The sequence below is a fragment of the Mesoplodon mirus genome (assembly GCF_964341445.2).
Source record: "Mesoplodon mirus genome assembly, contig: HAP1_SCAFFOLD_1239, whole genome shotgun sequence".
In the NCBI taxonomy this organism is placed as follows: Eukaryota; Metazoa; Chordata; class Mammalia; order Artiodactyla; family Ziphiidae; genus Mesoplodon; species Mesoplodon mirus.
Genome location: NW_028294843.1, coordinates 63,811 through 83,120, shown reverse-complemented (window position 1 = coordinate 83,120; position 19,310 = coordinate 63,811). Strand labels below are relative to the sequence as shown.

Below are 19,310 nucleotides of genomic sequence, written 5' to 3'. Positions count from 1 at the left end.
TGTCTACAAGAGACCCACTTCAGACCTAGAGACACATACAGACTGAAAGTAAGGGGATGGAAAAAGATATTCCATGCAAATGGAAACCAAAGGAAAGCTGGAGTAGCAAGTCTCATATCAGACAAAATAGACTTTAAAATAAAGACTACTACAAGAGACAAAGAAGGACACTACATAATGATCAAGGGATCGATCCAAGAAGAAGATATAACAATTGTAAATATTTATGCACCCAACATAGGAGCACCTCAATACATAAGGCAAATACTAACAGCCATAAAAGGAGACATCGACAGTAACACACTCATAGTAGGGGACTTTAACATCCCACTTTCACCAATGGACAGATCATCCAAAATGAAAATAAATAAGGAAACACAAGCTTTAAATGATACATTAAACAAGATGGACTTAATTGATATTTATAGCACATTCCATCCAAAACCAACAGAATACACATTTTCCTCAAGTGCTCATGGAACATTCTCCAGGATAGATCATATCTTGGGTCACAAATCAAGCCTTGGTACATTTAAGAAAATTGAAATTGTATCAAGTATCTTTTCCGACCACAATGCTATGAGACTAGATGTCAATCACAGGAAAAGAGCTGTAAAAAATACAAACACATGGAGGCTAAACAATACACTACTTAATAACGAAGTGATCACTGAAGAAATCAAAGAGGAAATTTAAAAATACCTAGAAACAAATGACAATGGAGACACGACGACCCAAAACCTATGGGATGCAGCAAAAGCAGTTCTAAGAGGGAAGTTTATAGCAATACAATCCCACCTTAAGAAACAGGAAACATCTCGAATAAACAACCTAACCTTGCACCTAAAGCAATTAGAGAAAGAAGAACAAAAACATCCCAAAGTTAGCAGAAGGAGAGAAATCATAGAAATCAGATCAGAAATAACTGAAAAAGAAATGAAGGAAACGATAGCAAAGATCAATAAAACTAAAAGCTGGTTCTTTGAGAAGGTAAACAAAATTGATAAACCATTAGCCAGACTCATCAAGAAAAAAAGGGAGAAGACTCAAATCAATAGAATTAGAAATGAAAAAGGAGAAGTAACAACTGACACTGCAGAAATACAAAAGATCATGAGAGATGACTATAAGCAACTCTATGCCAATAAAATGGACAACCTGGAAGAAATGGACAAACTCTTAGAAATGCACAACCTGCCAAGACTGAATCAGGAAGAAATAGAAAATATGAACAGACCAATCACAAGCACTGAAATTGAAACTGTGATAAAAAATCTTCCAACAAACAAAAAAGCCCAGGACCAGATGGCTTCACAGGCGAATTCTATCAAGCATTTAGAGAAGAGCTAACACCTATCCTTCTCAAACTCTTCCAAAATAGAGCAGAGGGAGGAACACTCCCAAACTCATTCTATGAGGCCACCATCACCTTGATACCAAAACCAGACAAGGATGTCACAAAGAAAGAAAACTACAGGCCAATATCACTGATGAACATAGATGCAAAAATCCTCAACAAAATACTAGCAAACAGAATCCAACAGCACATTAAAAGGATCATACACCATGATCAAGTGGGGTTTATTCCAGGAATGCAAGGATTCTTCAATATACGCAAATCAATCAACGTGATACACCATATTAACAAATTGAAGGAGAAAAACCATACGATCATCTCAATAGGTGCAGAGAAAGCTTTCGACAAAATTCAACACCCATTTAGGATAAAAACCCTGCAGAAAGTAGGCATAGAGGGAACTTTCCTCAACATAATAAAGGCCATATATGACAAACCCACAGCCAGCATCGTCCTCAATGGTGAAAAACTGAAACCATTTCCACTAAGATCAGGAACAAGACAAGCTTGCCCACTCTCACCACTCTTAGTCAACATAGTTTTGGAAGGTTTAGCCACAGCAATCAGAGAAGAAAAGGAAATAAAAGGAATCCAAATCGGAAAAGAAGAAGTAAAGCTGTCACTGTTTGCAGATGACATGATACTATACATAGAGAATCCTAAAGATGCTACCAGAAAACTACTAGAGCTCATCAATGAAGTTGGTAAAGTTGCAGGATACAAAATTAATGCACAGAAATCTCTGGCATTCCTATATACTAATGATGAAAAATCTGAAAGTGAAATCAAGGAAACACTCCCATTTACCATCGCAACAAAAAGAATAAAATATCTAGGAATAAACCTACCTAAGGAGACAAAAGACCTGTATGCAGAAAATTATAAGACACTGATGAAAGAAATTAAAGATGATACAAATAGATGGAGAGATGTACCATGTTCTTGGATTGGAAGAATCGACATTGTGAAAATGACTCTACTACCCAAAGCAATCTACAGATTCAATGCAATCCCTATCAAACTACCACTGGCATTTTTCACAGAACTAGAACAAAAAATTTCACAATTTGTATGGAAACACAAAAGACCCCGAATAGCCAAAGCAATCTTGAGAACGAAAAATGGAGCTGGAGGACTCAGGCTCCCTGACTTCAGACTATACTACAAAGCTACAGTAATCAAGACAGTATGGTACTGGCACAAAAACAGAAGGATAGATCAATGGAACAGGATAGAAAGCCCAGAGATAAACCCACGGACATATGGTCACCTTATCTTTGATAAAGGAGCCAGGAATGTACAGTGGAGAAAGGACAGTCTCTTCAATAAGTGGTGCTGGGAAAACTGGACAGGGACATGTAAAAGTATGAGATTAGATCACTCCCTAACACCATACACAAAAATAAGCTCAGAATGGATTAAAGACCTAAATGTAAGGCCAGACACTATCAAACTCTTAGAGGAAAACATAGGCAGAACACTCTATGACATAAATCACAGCAAGATCCTTTTTGACCCACCTCCTAGAGAAATGGAAATAAAGACAAAAATAAACACATGGGACCTAATGACACTTCAAAGCTTTGGCACAGCAAAGGAAACCATAAACAAGACCAACAGACAACCCTCAGAATGGGAGAAAATATTTGCAAATGAAGCAACTGACAAAGGATTAATCTCCACAATTTATAAGCAGCTCATGCAGCTCAATAACAAAAAAACAAACAACCCAATCCAAATATGGGCAGAAGACCTAAACAGACATTTCTCCACAGAAGATATACAGACTGCCAACAAACACATGAAAGGATGCTCAACATCTTTACTCATTAGAGAAATGCAAATCAAAACTACAATGAGATATCATCTCACACCAGTCAGAATGGCCATCATCAAAACATCTAGAAACAATAAATGCTGGAGAGGGTGTGGAAAAAAGGGAACACTCTTGCACTGCTGGTGGGAATGTGAATTGGTACAGCCACTATGGAGAACGGTATGGAGGTTCCTTAAAAAACTACAAATAGAACTACCATATGACCCAGCAATCCCACTACTGGGCATATACCCTGAGAAAACCATAATTCAAAAAGAGACATGTACCAAAATGTTCATAGCAGCCCTATTTACAATAGCCCGGAGATGGAAACAACCTAAGTGTCCATCATCGGATGAATGGATAAAGAAGATGTGGCACATATATACAATGGAATATTACTCAGCCATAAAAAGAAATGAAATTGAGCTATTTGTAATGAGGTGGATAGACCTAGAGTCTGTCATACAGAGTGAAGTAAGTCAGAAAGAGAAAGACAAATACTGTATGCTAACACATATATATGGAATTTAAGAAAAAAAAATGTCATGAAGAACATAGGGGTAAGACAGGAATAAAGACACAGACCTACTAGAGAATGGACTTGAGGATATGGGGAGGGGGAAGGGTAAGCTGTGACAAAGTGAAAGAGCGGCATGGACATATATACACTACCAAACGTGAGGTAGATAGCTAGTGGGAAGCAGCCGCATAGCACAGGGAGATCAGCTCGGTACTTTGTGACCGCCTGGAGGGGTGGGATAGGGAGGGTGGGAGGGAGACGCAAAAGGGAGGGGATATGGAAACATATGTATATGTATAACTGATTAAATTTGTTATAAAGCAAAAAAATAAAATAAATTTAAGAAAAAAAAAAAAAAAAAAAAAAAAAAACAAAAATGGGCAGAAGACCTAAACAGACATTTCTCCACAGAAGATATACAGACTGCCAACAAACACATGAAAGGATGCTCAACATCTTTACTCATTAGAGAAATGCAAATCAAAACTACAATGAGATATCATCTCACACCAGTCAGAATGGCCATCATCAAAACATCTAGAAACAATAAATGCTGGAGAGGGTGTGGAAAAAAGGGAACACTCTTGCACTGCTGGTGGGAATGTGAATTGGTACAGCCACTATGGAGAACGGTATGGAGGTTCCTTAAAAAACTACAAATAGAACTACCATACGACCCAGCAATCCCACTACTGGGCATATACCCTGAGAAAACCATAATTCAAAAAGAGACATGTACCAAAATGTTCATAGCAGCCCTATTTACAATAGCCCAGAGATGGAAACAACCTAAGTGTCCATCATCGGATGAATGGGTAAAGAAGATGTGGCACATATATACAATGGAATATTACTCAGCCATAAAAAGAAATGAAATTGAGCTATTTGTAATGAGGTGGATGGACCTAGAGTCTGTCATACAGAGTGAAGTAAGTCAGAAAGAGAAAGAGAAATACTGTATGCTGACACATATATATGGAGTTTAAGAAAAAAAAATGTCATGAAGAACATAGGGGTAAGACAGGAATAAAGACACAGACCTACCAGAGAATGGACTTGAGGATATGGGGAGGGGGAAGGGTAAGCTGTGACAAAGTGAAAGAGCGGCATGGACATATATACACTACCAAACGTAAGGTAGATAGCTAGTGGGAAGCAGCCGCATAGCACAGGGAGATCAGCTCGGTGCTTTGTGACCGCCTGGAGGGGTGGGATAGGGAGGGTGGGAGGGAGACGCAAAAGGGAGGGGATATGGGAACATATGTATATGTATAGCTGATTAAATTTGTTATAAAGAAAAAAAATACTATACTTTATAGATGTGCAGTTTCTTGTATGCTAGCTATATCTCAATAAAGCTGTTAAAATATCTGCATAAAAAAGAGATTGCATGGAAGGGGGATAAGACTTCTGAAAAAGTACAGTAAGGAACTCGGCAAAACAACACATTTACTGATAAAAATCATTAAAAAAAAAAAAAGAACAGTAAGCCAAAGTCTCTGCAAGTTGTCCTAAAGGCATACAGCATTTTAAGAAATACTCATTCAAGAAAATCCACTAAATCTTGGGAAGAACAGTGAGAGTCTGTGGCACTGGAGCCATGGCCCACTCCCTGACCCACCTATCCCCCAGCTCTTTGTAACGGAAGCTCTACCCAGGTAGGTGCAGCCAAGGAGATGGGGGCTTCTTCTTCCCCTGGCTCCCATGCTTAAAGAATTAAAGTAAGATAAAATAAAAATTTCTCATCAAAGAGAAAATGCCATCAAGAGATGGAAATTATTTTTTTAAAAAGAAACAAATGTGGACTTCCCTGGGGGTCCAGTGGTTAAGACTCCGCGCCTCCACTGCAGGGGGCATGGGTTTGATCCCTAGTCGAGGAACTAAGATCCTGCATGCTGTGTGATGTAGTCAAAAAAGAAAAAAAAAGAAGAACCAAATGGAAATAATTCAGGGGTTAAAAAAGTACAATAACCAAAATAAGGCTCAACAGTACATCTGAGCTGGCAGAAGAAACGATCAGCAAACCTGAAGATAGAACAATGGAGACTATGAAATCTGAAGAACAGAGAGAAAAACAATGTAGGAAAGTGAAGAGAGCCTCAGACAAATGTGAGATGTCATTAAATGCAACAATATATATGTAGTGGGAGTACCAGAAAGAGGGGAGAAAGGGACAGAATATTTAAAGTATTAATGGCTGAAAATTTCCCAAAGTTGATGAAAAACAATATGTATATCCAGCAAACTCTATAAACTCCAAGAAAGATTAACACAAAGAGATCTACATCCAGACACAACATAGGCAAAATCTGGAAAGCAAAAATAAAGATAAGATCTTGAAAGCAAAAAGGGAAAAACAATTTGTTACATACAAGGGCACTACAGTAAAATTAACAGCTAACTTCTTAACAGAAACGATGTAGGTTACAAGGCAATGGCATAATATATTCAAATTACTGAAAGTAAAAGAGTGTCAACCAAGTATCTTATATTCAGCAAATTATCTTGCAAAAATGAAGGTAAAATAAAGACATTCCCAGATAAATAAAAACTGAGAATACCTGTTGCTGGCAGACCTCTCTTACAAGAAATATTAAAGGTGAAATATTATTCAGCCCGCAAAATGGAACAAAGTACTGATACATAGTGCAACGTGGATGAAACGTAAAAACATCATGCTAACTAAAAGAAGGCATTCATAAAGGACCACATACTGTATGATTCCACTCATATGAAATATGCAGGATAGCCACATCGATAGAGACAAAGTAGATTAGTCGTTACCCATGGCTGGGGATGGGGAGGATGGAAAGGAGGGACTGCTAATAAGTACAGGGCTTCCTTTGGGGATGATGAAAATTTCTGAAAGCTGATGGTAGTGATGGTTGCACAGCTCTGTGAATATACTAAAAACCATTGAATTCTATACTTTAAAGGGATGAATTGTATGGTATGTGAATTATACATGCCTAATAAAAATAAATAGTAAAGAAAGTCCTTCAGATTGAAAGCAAATGACATCAGATGGTAACTTGAATCCAAACCAAAAAAAAAAAAAAAAAGCGAAGCGCTAGTAAATATGGGTAACTATAAAAATCAGTATGATTACATATTTCTTTTCTTTTCTTAAGTGCCTTAAAAAATAACTGCATAAAACAATATGTATTGTGGGCCTCTAACATAAAGAAATATAATATATGTGACAGTAACTGCACAAGGAGCACAGCTGCATTGGAGTAAAGGAATATCACCTCAGACAGTAACTCAAATCCACAAGAATAAATGAAGAGATCAGAAATGGTCAATAAGAAGGTTAATATAACAACCTCTATAAATCATGCTTGTTTTCCTTTATTCTCTCAGTGTTTTTACACGAAATAAAAGTATATAAAGCAAGAAACATGACCAGTAAGGTATTACTGGGTCTCTCACATATAATAGCAAAAGAGTTAGAAGGAAGAGAGCTAGATAGGAGCAGTGTTTCTATATTTCATTGTTAGTGAGTTATTACACATCCTAACAGATTCTGATAAGACATATATTTTAAGTCCTAGAGCAACCACTAAGAAATGACTAAGAAAAAGTGAAAAATTAACAGAATTAAAATGTTACACAATACAAAAGAAAGCAGGAAAGGAGGAACAGAGGGAGAAAAAGACATGTAACATATAGAAAATAGAAAGCAAAATGGCAGATGTAAATGCAACCATATCAATATAACAGTAAACAAGAATGGATTAAACAAACCAAGCCAAAAGGCAGAGTTTCTAAGACTGGATAAAAAAACACATGATCCAACTAATGGTGTCTAGAGGTAACATGCTTTATTTTCAAAGACACAAATAGGCTGAAAGTAAAAGAAGAGAAAAATATATACCAAGAAAACAACAACCAAAAAAGAGAATGGAATGACTATACTGATGTCAGGCACATTAGACTTTAAAACAAAAAAATATTACCAGAGATAATGATAAAATTATTGTAGTAATGACAAATGAAGTCACAATCACATCATAATGGTAAAAGGTCAAGCCGTGAGGAAGATGTGACAATTACAAACATATACACACCTAAAAACAGAACCCAAAAATACACCAAGCAACAAACGACAGAACTGAAGGATGAAATAAACCATTACAAAATAATAGTTGGAGATTTCAATACTTTCAACAGTGGATAGGGCAGCTAGGCAGAAGATCAACAAGGAAATTGAAACTAACTAGACAAAACAGACAAAATACAGCATTCCACCAAACATCAGTAGAATACATTCTTCTCAAATTCACATGGAACATTCTTCAAGACAGACCGGATTCTAGCCCATATAACATGCCTCAATAAATTTTAAATTTTAAAATAAATTTAAGGGAATTCCCTGGCGGTCCAGTCATTAGGACTCCACGCTTCCGCTGCAGGGGGCATGGGTTCGATCCCTGGTGGGGGAACTAAGATCCTGCAAACCACACAGCACAGCCAAACAAATAAAAAAAAATTAAATAAATTCAATTGAAAAAGAAACAAAGTATGTTCTCTGACCACAAGAGAATTAGATTACAAATCAATAAAAGGCAGCAATTTGGAAAATTCACAAATATGTGAAAATTAAGCAACACACTCTTTAATAGTCAGTGTGTTAAACAAGAAGTGGAATGATAAATTAGAAAATACTTTAGCTGAATGAATATAAAAACACAACATACTAAAACTTACAAAATGTAGCTAAAGCAATGTTCAGAAGGAAATCTATAGCTGTAAAATGCCTGTATTAAAAAAGAAGAAAAATCTCAAATCATTTATGGTCAACTGATTTTCCACAAAGGTACCAAGACAGGGCTTCCCTGGTGGCGCAGTGGTTGAGAGTCTGCCTGGCGATGCAGGGGACATGGGTTTGTGCCCCGGTCTGGGAAGATCCCACGTGCCGCGGAGCAGCTGGGTCCGTGAGCCGTGGCCACTGAGCCTGCGCGTCCGGAGCCTGTGCCCCGCAACGGGAGTGCCACAACAGTGAGAGGCCCGTGTACCGCAAAAGAAAACAAAACAAAACAAAGTACCAAGACTATTCAATGAGAAAAGAACAGTATTTTCAAGTGCTGGAAGAACTGATACATACATGCAAAAGAATAAATTTGGACTCCTACCTCATACAGTATATAAAAGTTCACTAAAGATTGATCGCAGGCCTAAGAATAAGTTGGACTTCATCAAAATTAAAAACTTGTGTACTGCAAACCATATCATAAATAAAATGAAAGGACAACCCACAAAATTGGAGAGAATTTGCAAATCATATATCTGATAAGGGGCTTGCATCCAGACTATATAAGGAACTGAGACAACTCAATGATAAAAAGATAAGAATTCAATTTAAAAAATGGGCAAAGGATCTGAGCAGACATTTCTCCCGAGAAGATATACAAATGGATAATAAGCACATGGAAAGATGCTCAACATCGTTAGCCATCAGGGAAATGTAAATCAAAACCACAATGAGGGGGCTTCCCTGGTGGCGCAGTGGTTGAGAGTCCGCCTGCCGATGCAGGGGACGCAGGTTCGTGCCCCGGTCCGGGAGGATCCCGCTTGCTGCGGTGCGGCTGGGCCCGAGAGCCATGGTCGCTGAGCCTGCGCATCCGGAGCCTGTGCTCCACAACGGGCGAGGCCACAAACACTGAGAGGCCCACGTACCGCAAAACAAACAAACAAACAAATAAACAAACACCCCACAACGAGCTACCACTTTACACCCACTAGGATGGTTATAATGAAAAAGACAGATAAGAAGTGTTTAGCAAGGATGTGGAGAAACTGGAACTTTCATACAATGCTGGTGGAAATTTAAAATGACCCAGCCATTTTGGAAAACAGTCCGGCAGTTCCTTAAACGGTTAGACATAGTTACCCTTTGACCCAGCAATTCCACTCTGAGCTGTATACCCAAGAGAAATGAGGACTTATGTCCAAAAACAACTTATACATAAATGTTCTTAACAGCACTATTTGCAATAGCCAAAGGACGAAAACAACCCAAATGCCCCTCAACTGATGAATGGATAAATAAAATGTTGTCTCTCCAGAGAATGGAATATCATTCATCCATAAAAAGAAATGAAGCACTGATGCATGGTACAACATGGATGAACCTTGACAACATTATTCTAAGTGAACAAACTAGACACAGAATGGCACATATTGTATGATCCCAAGTATATGAAATGTCCAGAATAGGGAGACCCATAGAAAAAGTAGGTTGGTAGACTGGTGGTTGCCCAGGGCAGAGGAGCTGGGGGCTACAGGGCCTGTGTGTCACCGCTCGTGGATATAATCTTCTGGGGTGATGAAAATGCTCTAGAACTAGATTGTGGGATGGGTGTACAATCCTAAGAATACACTAAAAAATCACTGTACACTTTAAATGGGTGATTCATATGGCATGTGAATTATACCTCAATAAAGCTGTTTAAACAATTACTCGAAAGGGCAGGCAGAAGGGTGGTTAGGCTAAATTGCGTCTATTTTCTTTCTGGCTACAAAGTTATAAGCACCTAGAAGGCTGCTGGTCCCAGATGGTCCTGGGATAGTTCTGAACAGCAACAGGACACCCAGACCAGACCCAAGCGTAGGCCAGAGGGAATGGCTGGACCGAATTCTACAGGGGGCGGGGGTCTGGCCCCCCACAGGCCTATCATGGGGTGATCAAGCTCACTCACCAAGCATGGCGCTGATGAGCCTGTCGGGACGGGCCCGGGCAGATGTGGAACACAGAGTGTTGAAATACAGCCCAGAGCCCTCCCGGATGGGGCTGAGCATCGGGGGCGGCGTGTAGGCAGGGCACTGGGACAGTCCCTTCAGGAGACGGTCCACCAGGAACACGGGCGAGCACAGGCAGCTCTGGCGGCATCCTCCCGGGCCCGGCTCCCCAGACATGGAGGGCGGAGGAGGGATGAGCAGTGCCTTGGGCCGTGGGAGCTTCTTCCGCTTCCTGTGTTGGCTGCTCTCCTTGCTGTCTCTCTCTTCCCCGTCCTTCTCCTGTCCCTGGAGAAGAAGAGACTTCAGAACCATAGGGGTCACCTGAGGCCACCGGCCCCACAGCTCAGTCCTCAAGATGGCCTGAGAGTGGGAAAGGGTACTGACCAGCCAGACGCACACCCAGCATGGCCGTGCAAAGAGTCCTCAGCACAGGAAGCCGGGCAGGGCCACCACGCCTGAGCCAGACTCCAGACCCTAAGCCGGGCGATGTTTGAGGCTGGGGCCTTCTCAGGCACCCACACCCCGCAAGGAGAGGCCCTCACTCAGACCATTTTGGAAACTCATGTCCGTTGTTAAAGTGACTGGCACTTAAAGTGTGGGGGCCAGACGGATGCAACAGCATGACAAAAGGAAAACCTGTTGCCCTCAAAATGACAGCAGCTCCTGGGAGACAAACAGTGGGCTCCATGCACCCCGTACCCGAGTCCAGCATGAACGTCTCCAGGTGGGGTCTTCCAGCACAGGCTGAAGAGACGACGGCTTGACCTTGCTACACTCGCTCTTACCTCCACGCAATCTCCCCTCCTCTCTGCCCATCTTACCCCTCCTCATCCTCCAGCTCTCAGCTGCAACACCCCCTTCCTCAGGCAGGGTCTCTGGTGCCCTCGGGGCTCCTACAGCTCCCTCTCCCAGCCCAGCCCGTTCTGGGTCGTCAGTGTCCGGGGATGGGTCTATCTACTCCGCTGGGCTGGGAGCCCCAGGAGACGGGGGCAGGCCTGTTGTGGTCGCTGCAGTGTCCCCAGCCCTGCCCAGACACAAAAGAAGTTCACTGGAGGTTGAATGGATGAATGAACACGCAAATCAAGCTCTTATGGAGTCAGGATTTGGGGGCTTTTCTCACAGCTCCCACTGGCAGCTGGAAAGCAGCTGGAAGGAAGTGCACCCACCTTGCTCCCCGGGGGATGGTTCGCTGGAGCCACAGGCACCGACACAGGGACCACCAAAGGGGCGGTGGTCATGTTGTCCAAGGACTTCCTGGCTCTCGGGGAACTCTGCCTGTCCCCCTCCGGCCTCAGCACCTGTCTTCGTGGCTTGCAAAACTCCATGCCACACACCTACACACAGAGAAGAGCCAGCCCTTTAAGAGACACAGTACGTAGGGAGAAAGGGGCCTCTCCAGAGCAGCACAGCCCTGACTCCCGGCCCCCAGCCAGGCTCCCCGCAGGAGGACGGCTCCATCCTGAGATGAATGGCAGCTTCGAGCCCCTTCACCTGCGGCTCCTGCTTCCCTCGAGGTGACGGCCACTGGTCGCTGTGAAAACACATGTGGCTGCTCAGCCCTCTCTCTGTATAAAACATCTGGCTGCAATTCTTGCAGACGTAAGTGCTCCTTGGCTCTGCCCAGTCTGTGGGACCACCATTGTGCTGGTTACTGTGGGGAAGAAAGGGAGAATGGGACTCTGTCCCCAAACACTGATCCTCTGACAGCTTTGGACGAACCCTAAAGAAATGGGGATGATGCCCCCGATTCCCCGTGGCCTGGTGCTCACCCCTTCAGGAGTGAAGCATCCAGAGCTCGCTCACCCAGGCCCAGCACATCAAAGCCACCAGAGGATTCCCGAGGGGCTTCGGAACTTACCAGCCACACGCCATGTTCTCCTCCTTCATCGGGTGGGGGACCCGGTAGATATTTCCACCCTGAAGACGAAAATCTGAGCCAACATATCAGAAATGAGATGCAAGAGTGAAAACTATAAGACTTGGAAGAAAACACAGGTATAATTCTTGGTGACCCGGGAGTAAGCAGTGGTTTCTTGGATGACTCCAAAACCAAACAAAAGACAGACATGTTGGACTTCATCAAAACTTACAACTTCTGACGGATACACCAGAAATACAGCTACACGTGGAACACCTCCTACAGAACACCTACTGAACGCTGGCAGAAGATCCCAGACCTCCCAAAAGGCAAGAAACTCCCCACATACCTGGGTAGGGCAAAGCGGAGAGATTCCCGCACAGAGGATCGGTGCCGAGCGGCACTCACCAGCCCGAGAGGCTTGTCTGCTCGCCCGCTGGGGCGGGCGGCGCTGGAAGCTGAGGCTCGGGCTTCGGGCAGAGCGCAGGGAGAGGACTGGGGCTGGCGGCGAGAACTCAGCCTGAAGGGGGCTAATGTGCCACAGCTAGCCGAGAGGGAGTCCGGGAAAACTCTGGAGCTGCCGAAGAGGCAAGAGACTTTTTCTTCCCTCTTGGTTTCCTGGTGCGCGAGGAGAGGGGATTAAGAGCGCTGCTTAAAGGAGCTCCACAGACGGCTGAAAGCGCGGAGCCCAGTGACGGGCGTGGGACGCTGGGGCCGCTGCTGCCGCCGCCAAGAGGCCTGTGTGCGAGCGCAGGTCACTGTCCACACCGCCCTGCCGGGAGCCTGTGCAGCCCGCCACTACCGGGGTCCCGGGATCCAGGGGCGGCTTCCCTGGGAGAACGCACGGCGCGCCTCGGGCTGGTGCAACGTCACGCGGGCCTCTGCCGCTGCAGGCTCGCCCCGCACTCCGTGCCCCTCCCTCCCGCCCGGCCTGAGTGAGCCACAGTCCCCGAAGAGGCTGCTCCTTTAACCCTGTCCTGTCTGAGCGAAGAACAGACGCCCTCCGGCGACCTACACGCAGAGGCGGGGCCAAATCCAAAGCTGAGACCCAGGAGCTGTGAGAACAAAGAAGAGAAAGGGAAACCTCTCCCAGCAGCCTCAGAAGCAGCAGATTAAAGCTCCACAATCAACTTGATGTACCCTGCATCTGTGGAATACATGAATAGACAACAAATCATCCCAGATTGAGGAGCCAGGAGTCACTGCTGTGCCTCTGAGGTGGGAGAGCCAACTTCAGGACACTGGTCCACAAGAGACCTCCCAGCTCCACATAATATCAAACGGCGAAAATCTTCCAGAGGTCTCTCTCCATCTCAACACCAGCACCCAGCTTCACTCAACGACCAGCAAGCTACAGTGCTGGACACCCTATGCCAAACAACTAGCAACACAGGAACACAATGCCACCCATTAGCAGAGAGGTGGCCTAAAATCATAAAACGTCCACAGACACCCCAAAACACACCACCAGACCTGGACCTGCCCACCAGAAAGACAAGATCCAGCCTCATCCACCAGAACACAGGCACTAGTCCCCTCCACCAGGAAGCCTACACAACCCACTAAACCAACCTTAGCCACTGGGGACAGACACCAAAAACAACGGGAACTACGAACCTGCAGCCTGCAAAAAGGAGACCCCAAACACAGTAACATAAGCAAAATGAGAAGACAGAAAAACACACAGCAGGAGAAGGAGCAACATAAAAACCCACCAGACCTAACAAATGAAGAGGTAATAGGCAGTCTACCTGAAAAAGAATTCACAATAATGATGGTAAAGATGATCCAAGATTCTATTTCCAAGATCCAAAATCTTGGAAATAGAATAGACAAAATGCAAGAAACAGTTAACAAGGACCTAGAAGAACTAAAGATGAATCAAGCATCGATTAAAAACACAATAAGTGAAATGAAAAATACTCTAGATGGGATCAATAGCAGAATAACTGAGGCAGAAGAACGGATAAGTGAGGTGGAAGATAAAATAGTGGAAATAACTGCTGCAGAGCAAAATAAAGAAAAAAGAATGAAAAGAACAGAGGACAGTCTCAGAGACCTCTGGGACAACATTAAACGCACCAACATTCGAATTATAGGGGTTCCAGAAGAAGAAGAGAAAAAGAAAGGGACTGAGAAAATATTTGAAGAGATTCTAGTTGAAAACTTCCCTAATACGGGAAAGGAAATAGTTAATCAAGTCCAGGAGGCACAGAGAGTCCCATACAGAATAAATCCAAGGAGAAATACGCCAAGACACATATTAATCAAACTGTCAAAAATTAAACACAAAGAAATCATATGAAAAGCAGCAAGGCAAAAACAACAAATAACACACAAGGGAATCCCCATCAAGATAACAGCTGATCTCTCAGCAGAAACTCTACAAGCCAGAAGGGAGTGGCAGGACATAATTAAAGTGATGAAGGAGAAAAACCTGCAACCAAGATTACCCTACCCAGCAAGGATCTCATTCAGATTGGATGGAGAAATTAAAACGGTTACAGACAAGCAAAAGCTGAGAGAGTTCAGCACCACCAAACCAGCTTTACAACAAATGCTAAAGGAACTTCTCTAGGCAAGAAACACAACAGAAGGAAAAGACCTACAATAACGAACCCAAAACAATTAAGAAAATGGGAATAGGAACATACATATCGATAATTACCTTAAATGTAAATGGACTAAATGCTCCCACCAAAAGACACAGATTGGCTGAATGGATACAAAAACAAGACCCATATATATGCTGTCTACAAGAGACCCACTTCAGACCTAGAGACACATACAGACTGAAAGTAAGGGGATGGAAAAAGATATTCCATGCAAATGGAAACCAAAGGAAAGCTAGAGTAGCAAGTCTCATATCAGACAAAATAGACTTTAAAATAAAGACTACTACAAGAGACAAAGAAGGACACTACATAATGATCAAGGGATCGATCCAAGAAGAAGATATAACAATTGTAAATATTTATGCACCCAACATAGGAGCACCTCAATACATAAGGCAAATACTAACAGCCATAAAAGGAGACATCGACAGTAACACACTCATAGTAGGGGACTTTAACACCCCACTTTCACCAATGGACAGATCATCCAAAATGAAAATAAATAAGGAAACACAAGCTTTAAATGATACATTAAACAAGATGGACTTAATTGATATTTATAGCACATTCCATCCAAAAACAACAGAATACACATTTTCCTCAAGTGCTCATGGAACATTCTCCAGGATAGATCATATCTTGGGTCACAAATCAAGCCTTGGTACATTTAAGAAAATTGAAATTGTATCAAGTATCTTTTCCGACCACAATGCTATGAGACTAGATGTCAATCACAGGAAAAGAGCTGTAAAAAATACAAACACATGGAGGCTAAACAATACACTACTTAATAACGAAGTGATCACTGAAGAAATCAAAGAGGAAATTTAAAAATACCTAGAAACAAATGACAATGGAGACACGACGACCCAAAACCTATGGGATGCAGCAAAAGCAGTTCTAAGAGGGAAGTTTATAGCAATACAATCCCACCTTAAGAAACAGGAAACATCTCGAATAAACAACCTAACCTTGCACCTAAAGCAATTAGAGAAAGAAGAACAAAAACATCCCAAAGTTAGCAGAAGGAGAGAAATCATAGAAATCAGATCAGAAATAACTGAAAAAGAAATGAAGGAAACGATAGCAAAGATCAATAAAACTAAAAGCTGGTTCTTTGAGAAGGTAAACAAAATTGATAAACCATTAGCCAGACTCATCAAGAAAAAAAGGGAGAAGACTCAAATCAATAGAATTAGAAATGAAAAAGGAGAAGTAACAACTGACACTGCAGAAATACAAAAAAGATCATGAGAGATGACTATAAGCAACTCTATGCCAATAAAATGGACAACCTGGAAGAAATGGACAAACTCTTAGAAATGCACAACCTGCCAAGACTGAATCAGGAAGAAATAGAAAATATGAACAGACCAATCACAAGCACTGAAATTGAAACTGTGATAAAAAATCTTCCAACAAACAAAAAAGCCCAGGACCAGATGGCTTCACAGGCGAATTCTATCAAGCATTTAGAGAAGAGCTAACACCTATCCTTCTCAAACTCTTCCAAAATAGAGCAGAGGGAGGAACACTCCCAAACTCATTCTACGAGGCCACCATCACCTTGATACCAAAACCAGACAAGGATGTCACAAAGAAAGAAAACTACAGGCCAATATCACTGATGAACATAGATGCAAAAATCCTCAACAAAATACTAGCAAACAGAATCCAACAGCACATTAAAAGGATCATACACCATGATCAAGTGGGGTTTATTCCAGGAATGCAAGGATTCTTCAATATACGCAAATCAATCAACGTGATACACCATATTAACAAATTGAAGGAGAAAAACCATACGATCATCTCAATAGGTGCAGAGAAAGCTTTCGACAAAATTCAACATCCATTTAGGATAAAAACCCTGCAGAAAGTAGGCATAGAGGGAACTTTCCTCAACATAATAAAGGCCATATATGACAAACCCACAGCCAGCATCGTCCTCAATGGTGAAAAACTGAAACCATTTCCACTAAGATCAGGAACAAGACAAGGTTGCCCACTCTCACCACTCTTAGTCAACATAGTTTTGGAAGGTTTAGCCACAGCAATCAGAGAAGAAAAGGAAATAAAAGGAATCCAAATCGGAAAAGAAGAAGTAAAGCTGTCACTGTTTGCAGATGACATGATACTATACATAGAGAATCCTAAAGATGCTACCAGAAAACTACTAGAGCTCATCAATGAAGTTGGTAAAGTTGCAGGATACAAAATTAATGCACAGAAATCTCTGGCATTCCTATATACTAATGATGAAAAATCTGAAAGTGAAATCAAGGAAACACTCCCATTTACCATCGCAACAAAAAGAATAAAATATCTAGGAATAAACCTACCTAAGGAGACAAAAGACCTGTATGCAGAAAATTATAAGACACTGATGAAAGAAATTAAAGATGATACAAATAGATGGAGAGATGTACCATGTTCTTGGATTGGAAGAATCGACATTGTGAAAATGACTCTACTACCCAAAGCAATCTACAGATTCAATGCAATCCCTATCAAACTACCACTGGCATTTTTCACAGAACTAGAACAAAAAATTTCACAATTTGTATGGAAACACAAAAGACCCCGAATAGCCAAAGCAATCTTGAGAACGAAAAATGGAGCTGGAGGACTCAGGCTCCCTGACTTCAGACTATACTACAAAGCTACAGTAATCAAGACAGTATGGTACTGGCACAAAAACAGAAGGATAGATCAATGGAACAGGATAGAAAGCCCAGAGATAAACCCACGGACATATGGTCACCTTATCTTTGATAAAGGAGCCAGGAATGTACAGTGGAGAAAGGACAGTCTCTTCAATAAGTGGTGCTGGGAAAACTGGACAGGGACATGTAAAAGTATGAGATTAGATCACTCCCTAACACCATACACAAAAATAAGCTCAGAATGGATTAAAGACCTAAATGTAAGGCCAGACACTATCAAACTCTTAGAGGAAAACATAGGCAGAACACTCTATGACATAAATCACAGCAAGATCCTTTTTGACCCACCTCCTAGAGAAATGGAAATAAAGACAAAAATAAACACATGGGACCTAATGACACTTCAAAGCTTTGGCACAGCAAAGGAAACCATAAACAAGACCAACAGACAACCCTCAGAATGGGAGAAAATATTTGCAAATGAAGCAACTGACAAAGGATTAATCTCCACAATTTATAAGCAGCTCATGCAGCTCAATAACAAAAAAACAAACAACCCAATCCAAATATGGGCAGAAGACCTAAACAGACATTTCTCCACAGAAGATATACAGACTGCCAACAAACACATGAAAGGATGCTCAACATCTTTACTCATTAGAGAAATGCAAATCAAAACTACAATGAGATATCATCTCACACCAGTCAGAATGGCCATCATCAAAACATCTAGAAACAATAAATGCTGGAGAGGGTGTGGAAAAAAGGGAACACTCTTGCACTGCTGGTGGGAATGTGAATTGGTACAGCCACTATGGAGAACGGTATGGAGGTTCCTTAAAAAACTACAAATAGAACTACCATATGACCCAGCAATCCCACTACTGGGCATATACCCTGAGAAAACCATAATTCAAAAAGAGACATGTACCAAAATGTTCATAGCAGCCCTATTTACAATAGCCCGGAGATGGAAACAACCTAAGTGTCCATCATCGGATGAATGGATAAAGAAGATGTGGCACATATATACAATGGAATATTACTCAGCCATAAAAAGAAATGAAATTGAGCTATTTGTAATGAGGTGGATAGACCTAGAGTCTGTCATACAGAGTGAAGTAAGTCAGAAAGAGAAAGACAAATACTGTATGCTGACACATATATATGGAATTTAAGAAAAAAAATGTCATGAAGAACATAGGGGTAAGACAGGAATAAAGACACAGACCTACCAGAGAATGGACTTGAGGATATGGGGAGGAGGAAGGGTAAGCTGTGACAAAGTGAAAGAGCGGCATGGACATATATACACTACCAAACGTAAGGTAGGTAGCTAGTGGGAAGCAGCCGCATAGCACAGGGAGATCAGCTCGGTGCTTTGTGACCGCCTGGAGGGGTGGGATAGGGAGGGTGGGAGGGAGACGCAAAAGGGAGGGGATATGGGAACATATGTATATGTATAGCTGATTAAATCTGTTATAAAGAAAAAAAATACTATACTTTATAGATGTGCAGTTTCTTGTATGCTAGTTATATCTCAATAAAGCTGTTAAAATATCTGCATAAAAAAGAGATTGCATGGAAGGGGGATAAGACTTCTGAAAAAGTAGAGTAAGGAACTCGGCAAAACAACACATTTACTGATAAAAATCATTAAAAAAAAAAAAAAGGACAGTAAGCCAAAGTCTCTGCAAGTTGTCCTAAAGGCATACAGCATTTTAAGAAATACTC

At 41.8% G+C, this 19,310-nt stretch overlaps 1 pseudogene across 1 annotated transcript in view; it reads right to left on the bottom strand.

Moving 5' to 3' along the window:
• Window positions 1-8,701: 8,701 nt before the first annotated feature.
• The window catches only part of LOC309797925 (zinc finger protein 541-like), a 66,612-nt pseudogene continuing 56,003 nt past the window's right edge, over window positions 8,702-19,310 (bottom strand). Inside the window, exons 6-8 of the transcript in view lie at window positions 11,929-12,088; window positions 11,604-11,771; window positions 8,702-10,722 (exon numbers count right to left, since the gene is read on the bottom strand). The product of the transcript in view is annotated as a zinc finger protein 541-like (transcript). The remainder of the gene's footprint in view (window positions 10,723-11,603; window positions 11,772-11,928; window positions 12,089-19,310) is intronic.